Here is a 25,723-nt window from a genome sequence, read left to right on the forward strand (position 1 = left end):
GCTCTTTCCGTGGGCTGCTCGGCTCCGGAAAGATCCACAGGGGTAGAAGCAGGGCCCCGCCAGCCTCCTCCAGGGCCCCGGAGAGGGGCGATGGGGAGGGAGGGGTTGCCCCCCGAGGCTGGGTCTCCAAGGTTGACCCTCAGAGCCCCTCCCGCCCCACATGCTCAGCCTTTCCAGGACTCCCCAGGGTCCAGCCCCGCCCCAGTGGGACCCTCTGCTGCCTGGACAGGACCTCCAACGCAGCCTGGCCCCCGATTCCCGGCCGCGATGGTGTGTCCTGGGGGTGGCAGGGGCGCCTCCCCTTCCCGTCCCCGTCTCCCGCCTGGCACCAGCCTGGGCTCCCGCAGCCCGTGGGCCTCACAGGGGCGGGGCAGCTGTGACGTGAAGGCTCCTGGGCCAGGCTGGCTGTGCCCCTGCAGCCGCGGCTTTACCTGCCCGGGCCCTGGCTCCCACCCAGGCTTCAGCAGCTCGGAGGGGAGGCTTCAGAGACCGGAGAGGCTCCTCTCCCGCCACCCATCTCCCTCCTCCCACCCCATCGCCTTCCCCCACCTATCTCCCTCCTCCACCCCAACCCCTCCCCCACCCTCCTCCTCCCCCCACCCATCTCCCTCCACCCCATCTCCCTCCCCCACCCCTCTCCCTCCTCCACCCCAACCCCTCCCCCACCCCTCTTCCTCCCCCCACCCATCTCCCTCCCCCACCCCTCTTCCTCCCCCCACCCATCTCCCTCCTCTCACCCCATCTCCCTCCCCCACCCCATCGCCTTCCCCCCACCTATCTCCCTCCTCCACATCCCAGCTCCTCTCCCCCTACCCATCTCCCTCCCCCCACCCATCTCCCTCCACCCCATCTCCCTCCTCCCACCCCATCTCCTTCCCCCACCTATCTCCCTCCTCCACCCCAACCCTCTCCCCCACCCCTCTTCCTCCCCCTACCCATCTCCCTCCTCTCACCCCATCTCCCTCTCCCACCCCATCGCCTTCCCCCCACCTATCTCCCTCCTCCACATCCCAGCTCCTCTCCCCCTACCCATCTTCCTCCCCCCACCCATCTCCCTCCACCCCATCTCCCTCCTCCCACCCCATCTCCTTCCCCCACCTATCTCCCTCCTCCACCCCAAACCCCTCCCCCACCCCTCTTCCTCTTCCACCCCAACCCCCTCCCCCACCCCTCTTCCTCCTCCCACCACAGCTCCCTCCCCACCCCATCTCCCTCCCCACCCCTCTCCCTCCCCCCCACCCCATCTCCCTCCTCCACATCCCAGCTCCTCTCCCCCCACCCAGCTCCTTTCCCCCCACCCAGCTCCCTCCTCCACCCAAGGTCGCAGGCCCAGCAGGTGCAGGTGGAAGAGCAGTTGAGGGCGGGGCAGGGAAAGCTGGGGGCCCTGCAGGATTCTGCCTTCCCCTTCCTGGCCGCCTCCCAGGTCAGTGGAGTGGATGGGGGCTGAGGGAGCCCCCACCCCATCTGGGCTTTCTGAGGCTGCCACAGGATAGGGGGGTGCTGAGTGTGCCCTCTTCTGGCTCTGTCCTCCGGGCCCATCTAAGGCTTCAAGCCCCGGCGTCCCCTTCAGTCTCCCCGCGGGGCCCCCAGCTGTCCTGGGGCTCAGCTCTCCGCTGTGCCCCCTTCCTCCTGGGCCTTTTCTCTCCCAGCTCAGCAACCCAACCCTCTGCTTTGCTGCCTTAAGCTGTTCTGTAGTCCTGGAGGCCCCCCACCCCACCTCCCTCCCCTCCCCTTTTCCTTCCCCCACCCCAGCTCCCTACCCCCACCAATCTCCCTCCCCACCTCATCTCCCTCCTCCACATCCCAGCTCCTCTCCCCCCACCCATCTCCCTCCCCACCCATCTTCCCCCACCCATCTCCCTCCCCCACCCCATCTCCCTCCCCACCCATCTCCCCCACCCATCTCCCCCACCCATCTGCCCCCACTCCATCTCTCTCCCCCACCCTTCTCCTTCCCCCCACCAATCTCCCTCCCCACCCATCTCCCTCCCTACACCCCATCTCCCTCCTCCCCACCCAAGCTCCTCTCCCCTCACTCCATCTCCCTCCCCCCTACTCCATCTCCCTCCCCCCTACTCCATCTCCCTCCCCCCTACTCCATCCCCCCTACTCCATCTCCCTCCCCCCTACTCCATCCCCCCTACTCCATCTCCCTCCACCCTACTCCATCCCCCCACTCCATCTCCCTCCCCACCCATCTTCCCCATCCCATCTCCCCCACCCATCTCCCTCCCCCCACCCATCTCCCCCCCACCCATCTCCCCCACCCCATCTCCCTCCTCCCCACCCCAGCTCCCCGCTCTCCATGGCCCCCACCCCCTGCTGCTCTGTGGCTCCTCTCTTTCTCTCTCTCTCTCTCTCTCTCTCTCTCCTCCTTACTGTCCTGTCCACTGGTTCTGCCCACCCACCCCGTCACACAGAGCTGGACACTCACAGCCACACGGCCAGCCCCCTGAATGTGTCCCCGCAGCAATGAAGGGACTGGGGCTGACCCCAGGAAGAGGCATGGGGGGGGGGCGCGGCCCTGTGGCCCCTCCATGACCCCACCCCCAGAGTCACTGCCAGGATGAGGGCCCCGGGCTGGGTAAGAAGCCCCTTGGAGCTGCAGTGCTGTAATTCTCTGTTTTATGCTTCAACATTTATTTATTTCAGAGAGAGGCGGAATCTGCGTCTGCTGGCTCACTCCACACATGGCCGCAGAGGCTGGCTGGACCAGGCCGAGCCAGGAGCTTCCTCCGGGCCCCCACGCGGGTGCAGGGCCCCAAGCACTTGGGCCATCCTCTGCTGCCTTCCCGGGCGCAGCAGCTGGACACTGGGTCAGAAGTGGAGCAGCCAGGACTCGAACCAGCGATCAGCGATAGGACACAGGTGTCCTGGGCAGTGGCCTAACCCTCCCCGTGCTACCCTGCAGCTGCGGATTCTCAGGGACAAGCGACAGCCCCAGAGGGCCAGAGCTTCTGGACAGGGCCTGCATCTGTGCCACTGTGGGGGCCACAGAGGGGACGGACCGTCCACGCCGGGGCTGGCACCACCTCCCCAGTCCCCGGACCCCTGCCCCTCCCCCGACTCTTCTCTCCTGTTCTCCAGGAGCTGAGGGGGCCGTGGACCCCAGCAGCCCTGGGTTCTGGTCCTGCCTGCGCTCACCAGCTCTGGGGTGACTGAACCTGTTTCTCTCCCTAACATGGAGCCGGTGCAGCTGCCTATAGGAGCCAGTGGGACACCCCCCCCCCCCCCGTAGTGAGTCAGACACCTGGGGCCCCGCCACTCTGCCCATGGCAGCTGAGTGTCCCCTGCCCAGAGCTGGTGTCCTGGCTGCGCTCCCGGAGCTTGTCCTGGGGTCCCTGGAGCCTGCCCCCCCCCCCCACGGTGGAACAGGGCCAGTGAGTGCAGAACCGGCAGGAGCTGCTGGGTGAGGCTGGGGACAGTCGGCCAAGCCGCCGCACCTGCTGCACCTCCGTGAGCTGGGGACCAGGTGGGCCCGAGAGCCCCTGAGACTACAGGGTGTCCAACAGGGCCGGGTCCCCGAGGCGCGGGCAGCACCTGCGCCCTCCTCACCGCACCTGTCCCTCCGCCTGTCTGCGCGCCTTCAGTCTGGCCCACCTGCCGGGCAGCTCCTTGAAGGAGGTCTGCCCTGGGTTCAAGTCCACAGAGGAAGGGGGAGGGGCCTTCGCAACCTTTCTCCTGCTTGCCTGGCGAGGCGGGGGACAGGGACGCGGACAAACCAGCACGGCCGGTCACTGCTACCTCACGTCCTTGTGGAAGCCTCGGGGACCACAGCCCTCGCTCTGCCACGTGGGCCTGCAGCCTTGTTCTGCCTGCTTTGTGGCTGGGTTCTGCGGGCTTTGTCCCCGGCCCCGCCCTGGAACTCTCAACCTGTCCCTCCTCTCCCCCTCCCCCACCAAAACATTCTGTGCCCAAGCCCCGCCCCCTGCTTCAGCCGCTCTGGGGCAGGTTAGCCTGGCGCGGGCTGGGCCCAGCTGTCTTGCCATGGCCTGGGCTGTGCCTGCACAACTCCAGCGTGACAGAATCTCCGTGTTCCGGAGCTGAGAGCGCGGCCCGGGGTACAGGGTGCACGGCACACTAAGCCAGGGGCGGGCACAGCAGACGGTGACCTACTGACCTAGCGCGAGGACGAGCTGGGGAGGGAGCCTGCCTGGGTTTGCTGGGCGGCCTCAGTTCCCTCATCTATGAAATGGGCGCGCGAACAGTGCGGAGGCCGCCTCCTGAAATGTGAATTGAGAGACGGCGGGACAGGATCCGACACCTAAGCGCGCAGCTGTGAGCGTCACGGGGCCTCCCCATATAACCTGTCCAGGTCCTGGCTGTCGGTCCCCACGAGCCGCCCCGCACGGCCCCTGCCCCAGCTCTCCTCGGGGGCCCACTCCCTGGCTCCCCCAGCGTCATCGCCCCCGCCCCTGCCCCCAGCCCGGCTCCCTGGAGCACAGGGGGCATTGAGCCTCCCAGTGCGTGGCAAGAGCAGGTGGCAGGTGAACGAATGAATGCCATCATTATTGCTCTGTGGAAGCCGGAGAAAGATCGATGGGGGAGGGAGCTAACGTGATTATGTCTAACAGGAAAACAGCCACAACACACACAGGCCTGACCCTGCCTGGCTCCGCCCAGAGCAGAGACCAGTGGGCTGTCCTCCGGCCTGGGGGCTCGGTCTGCGGCTGCCATGGTTACCGGGCAGGGGCTCCGGGAGAGAGGCCAGGCTGGCTGCCTCGCGGGTCCCAGGGTCTGGGGGCGACACAGGTGGCCACCCGCACCTTGTCACCGCTGTACAGGGATGGACAGAGGGGGAGGGGCTTGCTGTCCTTTTAACCCCGTCCCCACTCACTGGGCCCACGTGGCGGAGCAGGCCAGGCCCTGGGCGACTCAGCGCCGCGCAAGCCACGGTCCCCACTCCGGGGGAGGGCTCTCTGCAGCTGGGAGGGGCCCGGACACAGGCACTGACTTGGCTGTGTATAAAAATAGCAAGTGCCCGCACGTGACAGGGAAAAGGCAGGTGCGGAGGGAGGCAGTGGCGAGAGCGCCTGCACCCAAACCTGCCCCCCCCCGCCTCCCTCGCCCGCCACTCAACGCAGGGGTGCGCCCACCCGGCCGGACCTGGGCCCACTCCCACACCACGAGAACTCCCGGGCGGTCAGTCCCTCGGAGGCCTCGGGAGGCCACAGGGCTTGCTCTGGGGCTCACAGCCGGAGCGGCCGGGCTCCAGCGAGAGGGTCGGGCTCCGGCGATGGCGTCCGGGGTCTTCTCGCAGGGTCTCCTTCCGCCGATCTTCCGAGCCCTCTCTCACCGCATAGCGGTCTCGTGCCCTCCCGAGCGCCTTGTGCCCTACGTGCTGCCTGCAGGGTCCCGGGTGCCGGCTCTGATCTCCGTGCCCACAGCCCTGGTCCCGGCACCCCCAGTGCAGCGTGCTCACGGGATGGGGTGTCTCCCTTAGAGGGCAGGGTCAAGTCCTGGCTTTCAGAAGCTGGTCTGACGCAGAAATGGGGCCTCCCCAGAGGGACTCGCGTTCAATCGAGTCTTCGGGAGGCCCCATCCCGTGAGCCTGGCGTCCTTACAAGGGGGTGTCTGAACAGAGACGGGCAGAGGGAGAGCAGTGCGGACGCCAGGGCGGGGACAGCCGCGGGCCACAGACAGAGGGCCAGGGGCAGCAGGAATGTGACCACACACCGGGACGCAGACGTCTGGGTCGACAGGAGGCCAGAGAGGCCAGAAAGCTCCCTTCCCCGGGGCCCTCAGGGGGCACTGCCTACTGACACCTTGGCTTTGGCTCTGGGCCTTTGGGACTCAGAGGCAGCTCCGGCCAATGTGTGCACCCAGCGCCAGCGTCAGCACCACCACTCCCTACCACCACCGCCATCCCTGCCGTCACCGCCACCATCCTCACTGTCTCCCCAACCCAACGCAGCCTCCCCAGCGCATCAGCCCCGCGGGGAGCTGGGGTAGCAGGCGCCAACCCCACTCTGGCTTGCGTCAGCACCGATCCACGGTCCTGCACACGCGGAGTCTGAACACGGTGTCTTCCAGCTCCCGGAAGGCGGCCTGCGCTTGCCTGTGACGGCACGGAGGCCCCCCAGGATGGCCTCATCGGAAGTTGTATTGTGTGCCTCTGGTGAGGCGCCTTTCCCCAAAGCAGATCTCCAGGGATGGGGCGGGGCGGGACACCTCTGGGGGGGGACAGCATCAGGGTCGCCATCGCCGCCGGCAGCGCGGAGGGAGCCGCGCCTGCGCACACCACAGGCTGGCTGGCACCCAGCCGCTGCAGGGGCACCCTGAGGGTCGGAGAGGCCTCTGTCCATCCTCAAAACCTGGACTTAGGGTCCATGCGTCCAGCGTGGGCTCCTTGAGAGCTGCGGGGTGCCAGCCACAGAGCTGAGGACGGCTTTGTCTTGCGGGGACAGCCCTGGCCCAGGGGCCTTAGCCGGGAACCGGCCCGGCCCGCGGGGCCTCGAGGGGCTGCCGAGGGGTCCCGGCACCGCGATAGCCCTTGTTGGTCAGCCAGGCCAGAGATGGGCAGAGGTCCCCCAGGGACCGCGCTAGCCCCCTCCCCCGCGGGTGGGGGGTCCCGCTGCAGGCGGGAGCTGCTGCTTCGTCAACATTTTTAAGAATCTGTTTCACCGGTGCCAGCCCACGGCCTCTTTCTCTGGCGCTGCCCTCCTGCGTCTCTGTCTGGAGCAGCCTGACTGCATTTCGGTTAACAGACGCTCAAGGGCTTGGGAGGGCGCGTGGGGGACGCAGGACGGATTCGCACGCACGCAGGAGCCTGGCGTGGGGGCCTGGTCAGGCCCATCTGACCCCACATCACCCCCAGGGCAGGGTTCCCGCGGGGCTGCAGAATACCGCCCCGGCCACCTTGGCCCGGTCCCACCAGGGCGGTCTCCCACCGCCTGGGCTGGCTTGGCCCTGCTGGCGCCTGGCAGAGGGGCCCCCAGGCTCCCGGGAGTGCGAGTCTGGGGTCGTGGGGGTGGAGGAGGAACCGCGGGGTCGCGCCGGGGCGACCGGGCTGGCGGCGCGCGGGGTCCGGCCTTGCAGGCTCTGGACCGGTTCCGCCCTTGCAGGCTCTGGACCGGTTCCGCCCTTGCAGGCTCTGGACCGGTTCCGCGCGGCTGTTTCCAGCACGGTCCCCGGGAACCGGGCCCACGCCAGCCGAGGCCTGCAGCGGATGAAGTCATCGTCCCTGTTGTTTATTTATTTATTTATTTATTTTGTGGCCTTTTTCCTTCAGTGCTGGGCTCCGGGCGTCAGCGGGACCCCGGCCCGGCGCGGGCAGGGGCGGGCAGACGCGGGACGGCCCGGGGCGAGCTCCCGGGAGGCCGCCCGCAAACGCCGGCAGAACGACTCCGCGTCCACGCGGTCGCAGCGGAAACGGCGGCAGTGTTTTTTAAGCAGCGTCCCCCGTCCATCTGCCTGCTCCCTCCTCCCTCCGGGCACCGGGGAGCGGGCGGGGGCGGGGGCGAGAGGACCGGGGTGGGGTGGGGGGACACCGGTCACGCGCGGGGTCCGCAGCCCGGGCGCGGGCGGAGGACGACGCCGGGGCGCGCGGGGGGCACCCGCGGCCGAGCGAGAGACGCGGGGGCGCGAGCGGCCGGGGTCACGCGCGCCCGCCGAGCCGGGACGCGGCCGCGCCGAGGAGCCCCGTTGCCATGGCGACGTGGCCGCGAGGAACAGGAAGCGGCAGAAATAGCAGCCGCCGCGCCGCGCGGCCCCTCCCCCCGCGAGCCCGTTGCCACGGAGACCGGGCCCGAGCGAGGCTGCGCGGGCGGCCGCGGCCTCCTGCGCCCGGGCTCGCGCATGCGCGGCGGGGCCGGGGGCGCGCGGGCGGCGCGGGGGGCGCCTCGCCGCAGCCCCCCGGGGGCTCCCCCCCCCCCGACCCTTTCTCCCCGACAACTGCCCGCCTCAGGTCCTCCCCGGCTACCGGGAGGTGGGCGGGGGTGCAAGAGAAAAAAGCCAAAAAGCCAGCGAGACCGTTCATTGTTTGCCCGTGGAAGGCGACCCCGCCTTTGTTCGTGGCGGGGGCGCAGGCACGGGGGTCCGGGACGTTTCCGGAGCCACAGGCCCGGAGCCCAGCCCTGGGGAGCGGGAGAGTGGCCCTGTCGTCCCGCGTGTCCAGCCCTCCGGGATCCGGGCCGCAAAGAGCAGGGCCCCCGCGCCCCGAGACGTGCGGGAAGCCGGAGTCTCACGCAAAGTCCTCTCCACCGGCTGCGGTGGGGGCAGGCTGCGAGGGCCTGAGCCCGTGTGTGCAGAGGGCTCTTCCCTCCAGGGTTTGTTTGGCTTGTTTTGAATAAGGGTCAGAGGTCAGCGCTTTGTGGGGGGAGGGGGAAGGGTCACCCCGGATTGCCAGGACAGCGGGCCCCAGGGGACGGGTCACGGGGCCTGTGGCCGCGGGCTGCAGGCTGGGAGCCAGCGCCGGCCCATCTGGCACTGCTGGCGGGGTGGCGGTGGGCGGCGGCTGCGCCCCGGGGTCTGGCCCGCAGCAGGTTCCGGCCAAGAGCTGGGGACCTCTCTCCCCTGGGCAGGACAGCTGTCACCTCCCCGGCCCTGTGTCCCTGCTACACTGTCCAGGAGAGAAGCAGACGGAGCCGCCCAGGGAGGGGAGAGGCTTTTGTGATTTGTTGGGAAGGCGGGAGGGCCGGCGGCCCCCACGTGCACCCCGCTGGCCCGTCTGCGCCCAGGGCAGGGAGAGGGGGCTGGCGGTGTGCTGAGGTCGGGGTGCGGCGAGGCCGTCCTGGTATTGTCTTGTCCCTGGCTTCCTGGAGCAGGAGGTGAGGCCGGGAGGAGGGACCTGGGGCCGCTGCTGGCGTGGAGAACTCCCTTCTCGTCCTGAGATCGGCCGCTTCCGGGCCTGACCGTCCTGGGGCCGGCCCGGCTCTCCAGCAGTGGGGACAAAGCCGTGCGCCTCCCAGCTCGTGCCCGGTCCTTGAGGGCGGGAGGCGGGAAGGCGCTCGCCAGGGGCCTGGTGGCAGCAGGTGCACAGGAGCGGAAGCTGTTATGGGGGCTGGAGGGGCTTCACCGCACCGCCTGGTGCGACCCGGGTAGGGGGGCTCAGGCTGGCCACTGCGGGACGGGTCGGGAGAGGCGGAGCCTGGTGCGGGCTCAGGCCCCCCCCCCCCCAGCTGAAGCAAGCCGCGTGCCCTTCCTCGGGCCTCAGTCTTCCTGTCTGGCCAGTGGGGATGAGCAGCACAGCCACCATGGATGGGGAGGTTGGTGCCAGGTGCCACACCAGCTCATGCAAGCTTGAAAACCATGCAGACGGGACCGAGCTCGGGGCGGCTGTGTCACTGTCCTCCTGCCCAGCCCCTGCCCACCCAGCGGCTCGGACCACAGCCTCCCTTTGTGTTCCAACCCTTGGGTCCGGCCCTTCCGGACTCTTCCAAGATTGGTGGGGGTCACGGGGGCTTGAGGAGAGCCAGGGGTCCCGCGTGGCCTCTGCAATCACCCGGGTGGCTCACAGCGATTGGACCCTCCCCCTCATCTCTCCCGTCGTCCACACTGGAGGGCCCAGGTCCCTAGCATACCCGGCGGATGCGCTGAGTCCGGATGGCGCTGGGAGCCGTAAATCACCCCCCATCCTGGCCCGTGACTCCCGGCGCTGTCACTTCAAGGAGCCGTTGGGAGACGGCCCCCTGCAGCTCTGCCCCCCCTCCAGGAGCCAGGCAGGAGGTGGCCCCACTGTGCTGGCCACCGCTTGCGTTTGCATGGCGGCCTTGGCCGAGCACTTGGATTGCCCTGTGTCCCCAGTGTCCTCACCCGTGACATAGAGGGGGTCCCGGCACCTGCCTGTCCCGTGAGCGTGGGTGCCGTGCCCGGCCTGACTCCCAGCAGGTCCTTGGGCACGTGACGGGTTGCCATGGCGCTCCTGGGGCCACACATTGGCTCACACAGGCGCCTCTCTCCCCTGTGACCTGCCACAAAGCCACGGCTCGGAAGAGGGCAGTAGCTTGCCCAAGGCCACACAGCCAGTTAACCAGAGGGACTGGGATTAAGCTTGGCAGGCCCCAACCGCTCTGAAGACCTGCGGTGACCCCGGGCTCCCGGCCCTCCCCCCGCAGCCCCTTGGAGGCCCTCCCCCAAGCCTGCAGCGGCGGCATCATTAGCCCTGTGCAGGTCTGGAAGACACTGGGCTAATGGGTCCCTAATGAAGCTGGCCGTGGAGGCTGAGGCCAGGGGCCAGGTGCAGCTGGGGGGGCCGGGAGGGCCGCCCACGCTCGTCTCCGTCGCCTACACAGTCTTCCTGCATCCGAGGCTGAGTCACCGGGCGCCTCTGGTGCAAGGCACGGCCACTGCCTGCGCGCTTCCTGTCTGCCCCCCCACCCCATGTGCCCCCCTCCGCCTCCCCGCCCTCCCCCCCCCAGAGCTGGCTGAGCACCCATCTTTTCTTTTTTCTTTTTTTTTTTAAAATATTTATGTATGTATTGGAAAGGCAGAGTGAGAGAGAGAGGGAGAGAGACATCTCCCACCTTTGGTCCACTCCCCAGATGCCCATGACAGCTGGGCCTCCCCCGAGGGGCTGAAGCCGGGAGCCAGGCGCTCCATCCGGGCCTCCTACGAGGTGGGGGGCCCATCTGCTGAGGCCATCAGCTGCCGCCTCGCAGGTGCGTTAGCGGGGAGCCAGGCGGGTCTCAGGCAGAGGAGTGGGACACCACCCAGGCTCTCGGGTGTGGGGTGTGGATGTCCTGAGAGGTGTAGCTTAGCCCCCCGCGCCACAGTGGCTGTCCATCGTCTGCTCGGGGCTCCCCACGCCTGCTGAGAACGGCCCTAATAAGCAGCCAGGAGTGCCGGGCCTGTGTGCTCAGGCTGCCGACGGAATCCCTGGACTGACCACTCAGGAACAGAAGGGGTCCAGGGTGTCCCGGGCCAAGGCCCCAGCATGTTTGGTGCTGTCTGGCCACGTCCTTGGGTGTCAGGGCCAGGACAAGCTCCCTGGAGAAATCCCACCCATGGGGGTGGGGGCCAAGGGCCTGGGCCAGGCGCTGGGGCAGCTACAGGAGACACCGGGACCCTGGGCTGGGGGGTGAACAGCGTCCCTTCTGCCCCCTCCACGCCTGGTGGCAGCTACGTGGGGGGGATTCCGAGGCTGCACCTGTCTCAGAGAGAAAGAGTGCTGTGATCCATTAGTAATGTCTGCCACCCGCACGGGGAGGGGCGCATAAGCCAAGGCACTTGCTGACCTCAGCAGTGAACAGGAAGGGAGTCCCTTGTGACTGGGCCACCGCTGGTGACCTTGGGACTGCCACTGAGCTGTGCCCGCCTTGTTTTACCCCTCTGTGAGGCAGGGGTGCTGACACGGGACTCCGGGTCTCACTGGGTATTTTTTATTTTTAAGATGTATTTATTTATTTGAAAGGCAGAGTTATGGAGAGAGAGGGATCTACAGAGACGGAGAGGGAGAGAGAGGGAGAGAGGTTTTCCATCCGCTGGTTCACTCCCCAGATGGCTGCAACGGCCAGGGCTGGGCCAGGCCAAAGCCGGGAGCCAGGAGCTTCATCCGGGTCCCCACGTGGGTGCAGGGGCCAAGCCCTTGGGCCATCTTCCGCTGCGTTTCCAGGCGCATTAGGGAGCTGGATTAGAAATGGAGCAGCCGGGACTCAAACCCGTGCACATGTGGGATGCCAGCGTGGCAGGCGGCGGCTGGCGCGGCTACGCCACAGCGCCGGCCCCTTGCTATGCTTTTAGGTGGAGCTGCAGCAGGACAGGGCGGCCTTGCCTGGGCTGGACCGAGGTGCAGTTGTGAAAGTGCGTGGCAGTCCGCGGACACGTGGCCTTGAGCCTGTGTAAGAGCCCCGGAAAGTGGGGCCCGCACGGCTGCCCAGAGCCCATGGCCTCACCCCTACTGGGGCTTCCCCAGGGTCGCCCAGCCTCTCCCAGGTGCACCCCGGCGCCATCCCTGAGCAGGGAAGGGCAGAGAGCAGGTGACATGGGGCAGGGTCGCTTGGAGAGGCTGAGGCTGCTGCCCTGCCCGGTGCCCCGACAGCGACGGCCCCAGCCCTGAGGGTGGAGCCAAGGACCGGGCTGGGCAGAGGCCGGAGGCCGGACCAGTGTTCAGTGGCGGGCTGGACAAGGGCGGAGACCCGGTATCACACCCACCAAACCCGGCTTCTCCGCTCCTGACCTGGGGGTTCGGGCTCCGAGGCTACTTCCCACCCCCGCCTCTCACGGCTCCCGGAGCTCAGAGGGAGGTGAGAGTGGGGCCAGGGTCCAAGCCCCAGACTGGCCACCGACACCTGCGTGACCGTGGAAGTGGAGCAGCTGGGACCCGAACCAGTGCCCACGCGGGATGTGAGTGCTGTGGGCGCTCCGGTGAGAAGGGCTGGGCGCGGCGCCGGCCACGCCAGGGAGCAGGGTGGCCGTGTGACTGAGACCGCGGTGGGGTGGGAAGCCGGGTCTGCCTCTCCTGCCGCCCCAGCTCCGTCCCCCCCTGCTGCTCTGCTGCCCCCGCCCCGCGCCTTGTTCTCCTGGACCCTGGGTCCCTGCGTCCGTGTGGGAGACCCGGATGGAGCTCCAGGCTCCTCACTTCCTCCTGGCCCAGCCCGGCCGCTGCAGCCATTTGGGGAGTGAACCAGCGGATGGAAGACCTCTCTCTCCCTCTCCCTCTCTGTAACTCTGTCTTTTAAATAATACGTCTTTGGCCGGCGCCGCGGCTCACTAGGCTAATCCTCCGCCTAGCGGCGCCGGCACACCGGGTTCTAGTCCCGGTCGGGGCGCCAGATTCTGTCCCGGTTGCCCCTCTTCCAGGCCAGCCCTCTGCTGTGGCCAGGGAGTGCAGTGGAGGATGGCCCAGGTGCTTGGGCCCTGCACCCCATGGGAGACCAGGAAAAGCACCTGGCTCCTGGCTCCTGCCATCGGATCAGCGCGGTGCGCCGGCCGCAGCGCGCCGGCCGCGGCGGCCATTGGAGGGTGAACCAACGGCAATGGAAGACCTTTCTCTCTGTCTCTCTCTCTCACTGTCCACTCTGCCTGTCAAAAAAAAAAAAAAAAAAAAAAAAAAAAAAAAAAAAAAATTCTCTTTAAATAATACGTCTTTAAAAAATAATCATAATAACCCAATAACAGCTAGAACTCTGATTCCCCCACGTGTTCATTTACTTACCGTATTTGGAAAGCAGACGACAGAGCTCTCCCGTCTGCTGGTTCCCTCCCCAAACGCCCACAACAGCGGACTGGGCAGGGCCGGAGCTCCCTCCCCGTCCCCCGCGCGGGCGGAGCCTGAGCCTGAGCCTGAGCCGCCGTCTCGGGGTGCACGGTAGAGGAGGCTGGAGCCGAGCAGAGCGGGGGCTTGACCCCACACGCTCCGATGCGGCCTACGGGCAGCCACCGCGCCACACGCCCGCCCCCGACCCCACCCCACTGCTCCTGCATCCCCCATCCCCATCCCCCATCCCCCACCCCCACCCTCCATCCCCCATCCTCCATCCCCCATCCTCCACCCCCGATCCCCCATCCCCCACCCCCATCCCCCATCCCCCACCCTCCATCCCCCATCCTCCATCCCCCTCCCCATCCCCCATCCTCCATCTCTCATCCCCCACCCCATCCCCCATCCTCCATCTCCCATCCCCCACCCCCATCCCCCATCCTCCATCCCCCATCCCCCACCCCCGCCCTCCATCCTCCATCCCCCATCCTCCATCCCCCATCCCCATCCTCCATCCCCCACCCTCCATCCCCCATCCTCCATCCCCCTCCCCCATCCTCCATCCCCCATCCCCCCTCCCCCTCCTCCATCCTCCATCCTCCATTCCCCATCTCCATCCCCTATCCCCATCCCCCCTCCCCCCTCCTCCATCCCCCATCCCCCATCCCCCACCCCCCATCCTCCATCCCCCAGAGCAGGCTGCCTGGGCGTCTCTCTGGGAGGCTTCTGTGAACCCCTCGGGCCTCCAACTCGGAGCTCGCCACCACGGGGAGGCACGGGGCCCCCAACAACCCGCCCTCGCTCCCCCTCACCCCTGTCCACCGCGCACCTTGGCCTGGGCGGAGGAAGGCTGTGAGGTGGCCTGGGTTCCCAGAGGCTGCCAGCCCCAGGGTGCCCCCGCGCCACCCCTCAGGCTGTCTGCAGTGGCGAGCCAGGCTGGCAGGGGCTCTGGGCCGCGCTGGCTGGGCCCCTCTCCCCACCGCTCTCCCTGCATTCTGGCCGGGGCCCTGGACCCCTCGCGACCAGGCAGCAGGGGCTCCCTGTCCTGCTCCTGCTGGCGGGATGCGGCGATGCCAGGCCCCGGGGGCTGAGCAGTGAGGGCTCTGGGGACCCCTGGTGCTGACGGCAGGCCCAGGCTGCGTCACCCGGGGCGGGCGGGCGGGCGGGCCCGTCTGAGCCTCCAGGTCAGGTGACGATGGCTGGGCCGCCCGGCCTCCTGGCTCCCTCCCACTGTGGTCAGGGCACAGGTGCCGCGCCTTGGGCAAGGCCGGTTGTTGGCCCCGGCTGTGTGCGGGGCACCGAGTCCCCTGCCCTGTTGTTGCCGGGAGATCCCTGCGCTGCCCCTGGAGGCGGAGACTCAGGCCAGGGCCTTGGCAGCTCCAGGCCTCAGCCTGTCCAGCTGCAAAATGGGGATGAGGGCCCCTGCGGCCAGGGGCTGCCGAGGCTGTCTGGTCACTGAGCCAGCAGAGACACAGTGCCCCGAGCCAGGGAGGCCCCTCCCACGCCCTGTCCCGGGTCGGGCCTCCCCACCCCCACCCCGCGGTGTGGGTGGGATCCAGAGCTCCACCCCCTTCTGGGGGGGGGCCGGGGGCTGTACATTCTCCAGGCGTGTTTTCTGGCAGCTCTGAAAATTAATTGGCCTTTAATGTGGCACGGTATTTATTTTAATTAGCAGGAAATTGACCAATTTCTTAATAAGGGGCTTTGTGGAGGTTCCATATTTGGGGCTGGCGATGTGACCAAGCGAGGAAGACATCCGCCATCCGGGCCCGCACAGCTCCGGCCTTGCTGGCTGTGAGGGCCGGAGAGGAGGGGTCTCAGTCAGGGACCCATGGAGGTGGGGGGGAGCTGATGGAGGTGTTGGGAGTGGGTGATGATGGGCGCAGTGAGGTGGGTGGGTGCTGGGTGGGTGGGTGATGGGGGGTGCTGAGTGATGATGGGTGCAGTGAGGTGGGTGGGTGCTGGTGGGTGGGTGATGGGGGGTGCTGGGTGATGATGGGCGCAGTGAGGTGGGTGGGTGCTGGTGGGTGGGTGATGGGGGTGGTGGGTGATGGGGGTGCTGGGTGATGATGGGTGCAGTGAGGTGGGGTGGGTGCTGTGTGGGTGGGTGATGGGGGGTGCTGGGATGTGGGGTGGGTGTTGGGAGTGGGTGATGATGGGTGCAGTGAGGTGGGGTGGGTTTTGGGGGTGGGTGATGACTGGTGCAGTGAGGTGGGTGGGTGCTAGGTGGGTGGGTGTTGGGGGTGGGTGATGATGGGCACAGTGAGATGGGTGGGTGCTGGGTGGGTGGGTGATGGGGGGTGCTGGGTGATGATAGGCACAGTGAGGTGGGTGGGTGCTGGGTGGGTGGGTGATGGGGGGTGCTGGGTGATGATGGGCGCAGTGAGGTGGGTGGGTGCTGGTGGGTGGGTGATGGGGGTGGTGGGTGATGGGGGTGCTGGGTGATGATGGGTGCAGTGAGGTGGGGTGGGTGCTGTGTGGGTGGGTGATGGGGGGTGCTGGGATGTGGGGTGGGTGTTGGGAGTGGGTGATGATGGGTGCAGTGAGGTGGGGTGGGTTTTGGGGGTGGGTGATGACTGGTGCAGTGAGGTGGGTGGGTGCTAGGTGGGTGGGTGTTGGGGGTGGGTGATGATGGGCACAGTGAGATGGGTGGGTGCTGGGTGGGTGGGTGATGGGGGGTGCTGGGTGATGATAGGCACAGTGAGGTGGGTGGGTGCTGGGTGGGTGGGTGATGGGGGGTGCTGGGTGATGATGGGCGCAGTGAGGTGGGTGGGTGCTGGGTGGGTGGGTGATGGAGGGTGCTGGGTGCAGTGAGGTGGGTGGGTGCTGGGTGGGTGGGTGCTGGGTGCTGGGTGATGATGGGTGCAGTGAGGTGGGTGGGTGCTGGGTGGGTGGGTGATGGGGGTGCTGGGTGCAGTGAGGTGGGTGGGTGCTGGGTGGGTGGGTGATGGGGGTGCTGGGTGATGATGGGTGCAGTGAGGTGGGGTGGGTGCTGGGTGATGATGGGTGCAGTGAGGTGGATGGGTGCTGGGTGGGTGGGTGATGGGGGTACTGGGTGCTGGGTGATGATGGGCGCAGTGAGGTGGGGTGGGTGTTGGGGGTGGGTGATGGGCGCAGTGAGGTGGGTGGGTGCTGGGTGGGTGGGTGATGGGGGCGCTGGGTGCAGTGAGGCGGGTGGGTGCTGGGGATGGGTGAGTGCCTGGTGATGAGGCGGTGGCAGTGAGGTGGCCAGGGGCCCGGTGTGGCTCCCTGCCGGGCTGCCTCCACCCCCCCAGCGTCTACCACACCACCATTGTTCATTCATGGGCTCACTGATTTGGGAGACAGACCCGCACTGAGCTGGTGCCGAGCTGCCGTGACCCGAGCAGGCCCGGACGCTCTCGTCCCGGTCTGGGAAGCCGACAGCTTAACCGGCCATCTTGTCTGCGCAGCGTCCGGAGGAGGGGCCCGGCCCGCCTGGGCAGTCCAGGGCCGGGGAAGAAGTGTCACGTAAGCTCAGTCAGAGGCAGCGTGAGAACCGGGGGGGGGGGGGGGGGGGGCCGCGGAGGGCGCCGCCCTGGCCCCACTCACCGTGCAGGTGTGCACGGTCGGTCCCGCACGTCCTTGTCCCTGCTCCCCCGACCCTGTTCCTGTGGACGGGGCGGGGCGGGGGGCAACCCTGACCAGGAGACCGAAGGGATCCACAAGGCCGCTGGGCTGGGAGGAGGGGTGGAGCCGGGCCACGCGGGAGGGAGGCGTGCTGGACCTGGACGCTGCAGCCGGGAGCTGGGCCTTCGCCCCGGCCCGTGGGAGCCACCGAGGGTGGGGAGTGAGGACTGGGGTCTCAGGTGACACCCACCCCGCTCGGCACGGACAGGGAGCAGGAAGACAGCATGCGCTGTCAGGTCGGTGGCGGGGCCCGGGTGGGGGTGTAGATGCTCCTAGGAGGGGGAGGGGAGGCTGGGTCTGGCTCCTGGGCAGGACTGGGACCCCCGACGGTACCATCTGCCAGGGCAGGCAGCCTGGGAACGGGCGCGGGCCCAGCATGGGCACCTGGGACCTCGCGGGGGCCCCGCATCTGAGACCCAGCAGAGCGGAGCGCAGGACCCGATCCGCAGCCCTGGCCGGAGCCGCCCGCCCGGCTGCACTTCCCCAGACAGGCTCCTCTCCTGAGCACTGCCCTTCAGAACATTCTAGAACCAGAAGCCTGTTTCTGCGGCTGTTAGGAGCCCCGCCGAGCCCCTGCCCTGGCCTCAACACCTTCCTCCTCCTGGACCTGGGCAGCCAAAGCTCGCGGCGGGGTGGGGCGGGGCGGGGGGGGGGGGACGAAGCCCTGGCGGGCAGCTCAGACCTGCGCTGCTCACGGCCGGAGGCGCCTGCTCCACCTGGCATCCCGGGCTCACGCCCACCCACGGACGCCAGGAGACCAAGCCCTGATCTCGAGCCCTGATCCTCGTGGGGGCTCGGCTGGACACAGGGGGCTCGGCTGGGCAGATGGGGGCTCTGAGCCCGTGTTGTGCCTGCCCAGGGAGGGGGCTGGGCTCTGTCGCTGGGCCCTGCAGGCTGATAAAGGGATGTGTGTGGGTTTGTGTGCCTGTGTGTGAGTGTGTGTGTGCCTGAGCCAGAGAGAGAGAGAGAGAGGAGAGAGGGAGGGAGAGGGGGAGGGAGGCCGTGCGCCGCCCGCAGCCTAATTGTCCGCTGTCTAATCCGTCAGCCCCAGGACAGCTTGCCGGCCCCTCCCGGCGGGCTGATAAATGCCGGCCCAGGCCCCCCGTGCGCCGGAGCTGCCTTAATTGGTATGAGGACGTGCCTGGACTCCAGCCGCCGCCTCCAGCCCCTGGCTGGGCTCACCTACTTCCCACCCCAGGGAGGGGCAGGCGGCTGCGGCCAGGGCCGGGGAGGAAGGTGGGAGGTCACTGCGGAGGCACCTACTGTGTGCCCAGCCTACGCTGCCGGAGCCCACGGCCCTCCCCCACGCAGCCCTGCACAGTGGCAGCGGCTGCCCCGTGCCGTCTACACTGGCACGGCTCCCACTGAGCCTTCCCTGCACTGGTCCTGGGGGCTGGGGGCTGGGGGTGCGCGGGAACAGATGTGTGCCGCCAGGGAGCTCCTGGATGAGTGGCAGCGGAGGGCTCGGTCCCAGGTGGACGCCTGCCCGGACTTCAGGTTCCCCGCCCGGATGCCAGCCTGTGGCCGCACACCAGAAGACAGCCGCGCCAGTGAGCCCGGGAGCCCCGACCCCCTCTGGTCCCGGTCACGGCCCTGGGAGCCTGGAAGAGTGACACATGGGAAAACCCCGCAGCCAAGTTCACCGGGGGCGAAGCCTGCCCTCCATGGCCGGGGAGCCGCCGAGTGAGCGCGTGTTTGGTTATGGCGTCTGCCGGGTACCGTGGTCCTCGCCCCAGGAGCGGATCTGGGCCCAGGGGTCCGCACGGGGGGACCGGGCCCTGCGGGGACCACAGCTGCGGGGGAGGCGGGGAGGCAGCCGGGGAACTGGCACAGCCTGGCTGCTTCCCCCCAGCCCGCATCACCGCCGCCCACAGCCCCAGCCCCAGCCACGCCCCGGCTGTCGCGCCCTCTCTCCCTTGAGCCCCCTCCGGGTGGTCCTGCAGGGCCCTGCCCTTCCCTGCCGCAGCCTCCGAGGCTCTGACCGCGGCGTGGCCTCGGCTCCTTGCGTCATAAAATCAATCCCCCGTCGTGCGTGCGAGCGCATCCCGCACCCCTGGACACGGACAGCTCGGGCTGCGTCTCCCAGGGGCCTCGTGAGGAAACTTCTGGAAGGAACCGGCCGTGTCTTGAACCGGCCGGCCATGCTGCTTCCCCGCGCCGGTGCTCAGGCCGGCAGGAAACCTCGCGGCCGGACCGGGCGTCGTCCGCCCGCCACAGCGGAGGCTGAGGCCCAGAGCGGGCCATGCTGGGCGCGAGGAGGCGCGAAGTGGCGCGAGCCCAGCGCCTCCCCAGCCGCACCTCCTACAAGCAGGCAGGGCGGGGCCGCCTGGGGCACTCCCTCGCAGGGGCACGCGGCAGGGGCAACCCCAGGGCCCTGGGGCCCGCGGCACCCGTGGGTGGCCCTCCTGCGGATCATGCAGTGAGCCCCAGGGGCCACCTCCCCGGCTCCGCGGGGCAGCGCGTGGGCCTCGGCCAAGCTCCGTGCCCCGCCGCCCTCTGCCCCGCCAGGCGGCTCCTTCCCGCCCTTTCAGCTGCAGGGGCGTGTGGTGTGGGCGGCGGCTTCCAGCTCTCCAGGGAGCAGCTGCCCCGTGTGGCCTCCGTCCCCTCTCCAGCCTCTGTCGGGGAAGCCAGGGCTCCTGGGTCTTTCGCAAGGACCCCCCCCGCCGTGAGCCCCGGTTATCCCTGGCCGCCTCTGGGCTCGTGGGGCTGGCGTACAGCAGGGCTGAAGGTGCTGCCCCCAGTGGGCACCCGCCAAGCCGCTGGCCTGTCCGCTGGCCTGAGCCGGGAGCGCGGGCACAGGGCGTGCTGGGGGCCGCACCTCCCAGAGCTGCAACAAGCCGTCTCCGGCCCCCCCGGGGCATCTCAGAGGGTGGGGTGAGGGTGGGGGGGCACAGGGCAGGCGTGGAACGGCCCCCCCACGCAGCCCCGGCCACGCCCCTCCGCAGCCTCCGTCCCGGCTGAGCCCGAGAGCGCTGGAGGCGCAGGACCCTGGCACACGCTGCCGGCCGCAGTGCCCCTTGGGAGGCAGCCCAGGGACCGGTCCTGGCCGTGCCAGCCTGGCGTTCTGCTAGGGAAGGATGTTTGCAAAAACTCAACCAAAAATGCATTAAAAATCCCATCATCAACTGTCACTTCATTCCATGAAATAAATTACATTTTAAAAACCCAAAAGGCATGAAGGACAGATCTTAGAACGGCCGCGCAGCCCCGCGCGGTGGCCTGCCGGGCGCTGGGGCGGGTTTCTCAGCCGAGCCCTGGGCTCGGGTCCCGCGTGCAGTGCTGGAGCTCGGGCCGGGGCTGCAGTGCCATCGGTGCCCGCCAACCCTTGGGGCCGATCTGCTGGGTCTCCACCATGTTCAAGCTGGGGTCTGTGGGCTCCAGGGTCCCCTCTCGGGCCCCAAGTCTGGGCCATCTGCTAGGGGTCCCAGCAAACAACATACGATCCCACCGAGCCTAGTGTCAGCAGAGAAGCTCCTGTCTGTGTGCACACAGAGGTGGCCCAGGGCTGTGGCAGCCTCAGTGCCAGAGTTACCAAAGATCCAGGCACCACATCTCCCTGCTCTGTCAGCCCTGGGGGGGTGGTCACCCAGCCTGGTCAGTCATAAGAGGGCTGCCTTCCTCCAGCCATCACATCTGCATTCCAGGTAAGAAGTGGGGGTGGGGAAGGAGTGTGGCATATTTTCCTTGAAACTTCTGCCTTAGAACTCAGAGAAAGGGGAAGAAAATCAGCCTTAGTCCAGGTCTTCCGCCTCCACGGCGCTGGCCAGAGCTGGGTCACATGCCCACTCCTAGCTGCAAGGGAAGCCGGCAGACCCAGTGTTTGCATTTCCTGTGTCCTATGACAGAGGAGAGGGGCTGCGCCACGTGAGAGCCACACGGAGAGTTTTCTAGAAAGTCAAGGAGCTTCGAGTCCCCCCTAGCGTCTCCCAGGCAGCCTCACGGGCTCCGAGCTCTGTCCGTACCCCGGGTCTGGGCCTCCCATGGTTCTCTGTGCTCCCAGGGCTCACTTCTGCAAGCAGGAGTGGGGGGGGGGGCGTTGCTGGGCCCCAGGCCTGGGTCCCCGCGCGCTGCAGCCTGGGGCCGCCCGTGCCCAGCCTCGTGCCCATGGTTTCCACTGAGAAGCAGCCGGGGTCCAGGTCTCAGACGAAGGCCCGGGAGACAGCGGCTGGGGCAGCCCCGGACGCGGCTGCGCTGTGAGGTCCGGGCCCGCTTGCTTGGCCCAGATGTTCCCCAAGCGGGTGCCGGCGGCGGCCCGGTGGGCGCTGTGGGGAGCCGGCAGCGCCCTGCTGTGCGGCTGCGGGGGCGTCCCGTCCCCTCTCTGGGTTCCAGGGCCCCCACCTCCGGAGGGGGGTCGCCCACCAGAGCGGGCAGCGTCCAGCCATGAGGGAGTCCTGGTTCGCACTTGACCTCCGAGCTGCGCTGTGTGGTGGGAGCCGGTCAGGAGGAGGAGCGGACACAGATGCAAGTCCAGGTGCCCCTCCCCCAGCTCCGCCTCCCGGGAACCCTGGCCCTGGCCCTGGCCCCTCCCCAGCCAGGAGATCTCACCAAGTCACTCGCTCTCTTCTGAGCCTCAGTGTTTCTTGTCTGTGAAATGGGTCTGAGTGCAGTGCGGCCTCCCTGGGGCGTGTAGGCAGGGGCAGAGGCTCCAGGCTGGGCACGGCCGGCCCCAGGCTGCAGCAGGCGGGGGGCCCAGCAACGCCCCCCCACTCCTGCTTGCAGAGTGAGCCCTGGGGAGCACAGAGGGGCTCGACCAGCAGGACCAGCGTCGCCCGTCCACCCTCCCGACTGCTGGGGCAGCTACAGGGGTGCGGAGGGAGGCGGATGGTGGGGGGACCTGCGACCTGGGGGCACGGAGGCGGGCTGTGCTCCCTGTGCGTCCCCGCCCCCTCACTGTCTGGCGCTCCCTGCGTCTCCCCCCTCAGTGCTGCCCTGCCCCCTGACCCCTGCCCCCTGCCCCCGTGCTGGTGGCCACACCGCTCACCAGGTGCCAAGTCCCCCACGCCCCGGGCAGGGGCGCTGCCCCAGCTGGCACCTGCCACTGTCTGCCCATCAGCAGTGTCCACACAGCAGCCCGGGCGGGAGTGGGTTCTGCCCGCCGCGGTCGAGCCCCCATGAACCTGTCCCGGGTAAGAGCGGGCCGGGTAGCAGCCTTCCCACGCGTGAGGTTGCCGGACGCCGTCCTGTGCCTGCGCACGGTGCTCCTGGGGCAGCAGAGGCGGGGGCTGGGTGGAGGCGGGGCTGGACTCTGCTTGCAGCTGTCCACAGCTGCCCCCCCCCCGCCGGGCCACCTGCGGGTGCCTCTGCCCCTCCTCTCCCAGCCCCTCCCCGCCCCCCACACCGGGCCCTCGACTTTGCACAACCTTCCTGTCCTCTGGCTCCCAGAGAGACCCCGGAGCTGCACTTGACCACGTGCACGGTTCCTGTGTGTCGATGCGTGCACGCATGTGCACGTGTCTCGTGTGTGCACACACGTGTGTGCAAGCGTGCATTGTGCTGCCGCACACAGGCACCCGTGTGGGGCGTGCATGTGCACGGGTGAGCACGCGTGTGCCTGTGGGCTGCAGGGCTGTGTGTGTGTGTGCGTGTGTGTGTGTGAGCACGCATGCGTGGGGGGGTGAGCGCGCGGCGTGCAGGCTCGCGAGGAGGGGGCCGGCGGGATTTAAAGCGGCTTCGGCGCTGCGGCGTGAGCGCTCCTGATAAGCAGCCGGAGCGGCGGCTGGGCCGGGCGGGAGGCCGCGGCTCGAGCTCCCGGCAGCCTGGCAGAGAGCTGTCCCGGCCCGCCAGCCGCTATCAGCCGCGGAGGGAGGGCGGCGGGCGGGAGGGCGGGAGCGAGTGTTTGCTTCAGCCCCTTAATCACGGAATTTGAAATCCCAGCGAGTCGGTGCCATTTATTTTCCGAGGCTGTCAAGGCTGGTTTCAGCATTTAAAAGAAAGGAGGATAAAAACATTTGCATTTTGCTCCCTCTCGAGCCTCCGCCCGCCGGCTCCGTCCTCCCCCCCCCACAACTCGGGCAGGGGCTGGGCAGGCCGGGAGGGGGTGTCCCCCCAGCCAGAGGCGAGGGGGCCGGCAGGGCTCAGGGCGGCAGAGACGGAGGCTGGGTGGGGGCGCCGGGGAGGGGAGGGCTCCCCTCGCTCCAAGCTTTCACCCCCGAAAGCAGCCCCAGCCCCCCAAATCGTGCCAGCCCCGAGGGACACCACCGGCCCCTCCTGGCCTCCACGGAGGAAGCCTGAGAACTTGGGGCTGCCCGGGTGGGGGCGCCCCCGGGACCACCCCTCCCTGTGCAGAAACCAGCAGCGGCCTGGCAAGGTCACACGGGGCAGAGCCGGTCGAGGGGGAGGCGGACAGCGGGCGCCCACTGGCCCTGGGCCGCGAGTCCTCCCCCGACCTGCCCCCCGTGCCCTCCCCACGGGGAGGGGCGAGTGCCGGGCTCGGCCCCGCCTCTGGTCTCTGCTGTGCTTGGGGAAAACTGGGGACGAGCCGCCATCCCTGTAGGGGCTCTGGGGTTGGGGTGCAGACCCCAAGGACGAGACCAAGTGTGCTGGCCCCGGCCCCTGCTGTGGGGGGCCTTGTCCCACGGAGGTGCCCTCCCCCGGGTCAAGGCCACGGCTCGAGCCTGCTCCGTGGACTCCAGGCCTCTCAAGGCCGGGGCTGTGCGTGGTTCAGCTCGGAACCCCTCCTGTCCCGGCCTAGGGAGTCACTGAGCCACACTGGCAGTGCCCGAGCCGGGGAAGACAGGGAGAAAGGTGCCGGGAGAGGGAGCCCCCTGCCTCTGTCTGAGGCGAGGCTGGGGTCTCTCCGTGAGGACAAACGCTTGTAAGCACTGCTGGTGTGACCTTTGGGTGTACATCCAGCTGGGCAGCTGATTCTGCTCCTTCTTCATGGCTGCGTAGTATTCCACCATGCACCTGCTCCTGTGCACAGGGATCCGACTCCCAGTACACGGGCATGTGGGTGGCACGTAGCCTGGCCCTCCAGCCTCGGGACTGAGCCCCCTGCCCTGCTGAAACAAGCAGACAAAGCCTCAGTTTTCTCACCTGTCAAATGGGCTCAGAGTGTGCAGTGGCTGGCACAGAGCCTGACAGTGACCCTTAGCCAGCCAATCTCTGCCCTGGGAGCACGGGCCACGCCCACAAGCGGCGGTCACGTGGCCTCGCCGACCAGTGACAGGTGAGCAGTGGGACCCACCCGCCAGTGCCCAAAGAGGCTTTAAAAGCTCAGCTGTGCTCCGGCCGGGCTCTGGCTCCTGCCTCTCTAGTTGCTGCGTCCTACGCAGGGGCTGTGCCTTCGCCTGGATCCCAGGACACAGATGGCGCCCGGAGCCGGGCGGTGGGCAGGGGCGGCCCCCAGGGCAGCTGCACCAAGCCTGGGCGTGGCACACCCGGTTCTGGTTACCCAGTGGGGGCACCGGGTGTCTCACACAACACAGCTGGGTGCCGTCCGACCATGGAAACTGCCAGAAACAGGCAGCCGGGACAAGAACAAAGCGCCTGCTCTCGGGACAGGCGACGGGAAGGCGGTGACCCAGGCCAAGCGGTGGGGACGCCCCGGCGAGGCTTGCCACCCAGGCTTGGCAAGAGCTGGGGCCCCTGGGCAGCCGAGTCCGCCCAGCACGCCTGGCTTGCTCTTCCCTGCACACCAGGGGCTGGCTTGTGTGCCCCCAAATTTGGATGTTGATGCAGTAACCCCCCAGGGCACCGGGCCACAGCTGTGTTCGTTAACTAAAGCGGGCCAGCGTTCGCGGCGCCGAGGCAGCCACTTGCGATGCTGACAACCCTCACTGGACGCCTAGTTCAAGTTCACGTCTGCTTCCGATCTGGCTCCCTGCTCACGCGCCTGGGAAAGCAGCACAGGGCGGCCCGTGGGCCCCTGCACCCACGAGAGACCAGGAGGGGGCTCCTGGCCCAGCCCTGACCCTCGCCGTCCTCTGGGGAGTGAACCAGCGGATGGAGGGTTTCTCGGTCTCTCCCTCTCTCCGTTATTGCGCCTTTCAAAGAAGAAGTGAATTTGGGCGAGCTCACGTGGCAGGTTGATCCAGCACGGCTGGTGCCCCGGGAGGGGGATCCAGACACGCGTGTGCGGAGACCCCCGGGGGAGGGCTGGAAGCAGGGGCCCAGAGGCAGGTGCTCCCCGCCCAGCCCCCAGAAGGAGCCCACCCACTCGCACTGGAGGCGCAGGGAGCCTGGGTCCTGGTGGGGGGAGGCCGGGTGGGGCACACACGCTGGCTCCCCCACCCCCTGGAGCCCCGCCCCTCTGCCGCGGGCTTCTGTGGATTCCCACAGGGACACCCCTGGCAGCAGACGGGAGTCCTCGGGAGTGGATTGTTCCAGGCCCGGGTGAGTTCTGAGCTCCTGGAGTAGAAGGCACATTCCAGACGGCAACAGGAAACCCAGACACCTCTGTGTGGCCCAGCCTCACGGCCCCGCCCCAGCACGGGTCTCCCATCTCCCAAGGGGGAAGCGGGGGCTGGGACCCAGCGGCCTGGGACTTCCTCCCAACATGGCGGCGCCGGCTCCGCAGGCTGAGCCCCGGTGTCACACGGCGTCGCCCCTGCTCCATGCTGCGTTCAAAGGCAGTCCTGGGGCAGGCAGGGGTGAAGAGAGGCGGGATGAGGAGGGGCAGGGGTGAGGGAGCAGGGGTGAGGAGGGGCAGGGGTGAGGAGGGACTTCACGTCTCCATGAGAGGAATCACAGATTTATTTATTTGAAAGGCAGAGCTACAGAGAGAGAGAGAGAGAGAGAGAGAGAGAGAGAGAGATCTTCATCTGCTGGGTCACTCCCCAAATGGCTGCAACAGCTGGAGCTGTGCCGATCCGAAGCCAGGAGCCAGGAGCTTCTTCCGGTCTCCCACACGGGTGCAGGGCCCAAGCACTTGGGCCATCCTCCACTGCCTTCCCAGGCCACAGAACAGAGCTGGACTGGAAGAGGAGCAGCTGGGAC

At 68.3% G+C, this 25,723-nt stretch overlaps 1 long non-coding RNA gene across 4 annotated transcripts; it reads left to right on the forward strand.

The window, feature by feature from the left end:
* The first annotated feature begins 11,802 nt into the window (after positions 1-11,802).
* On the forward strand, positions 11,803-19,899 carry LOC138845383 (uncharacterized). Of its 4 annotated transcripts, none has more exons than XR_016225886.1 (3): positions 11,803-12,282; positions 17,832-17,913; positions 18,284-19,899. It is a non-coding gene; the product is annotated as an uncharacterized LOC138845383 (long non-coding RNA). The 4 variants fall into 4 exon arrangements; XR_016225887.1 differs by lacking the exon at positions 11,803-12,282 and adding an exon at positions 14,303-14,975; XR_016225888.1 differs by lacking the exon at positions 11,803-12,282 and adding an exon at positions 16,316-16,627.
* Positions 19,900-25,723: the final 5,824 nt, after the last annotated feature.

This window comes from Oryctolagus cuniculus, chromosome 1 (assembly GCF_051225735.1).
Source record: "Oryctolagus cuniculus isolate XC-2025 breed Fujian yellow rabbit chromosome 1, ASM5122573v1, whole genome shotgun sequence".
NCBI lineage: Eukaryota > Metazoa > Chordata > Mammalia > Lagomorpha > Leporidae > Oryctolagus > Oryctolagus cuniculus.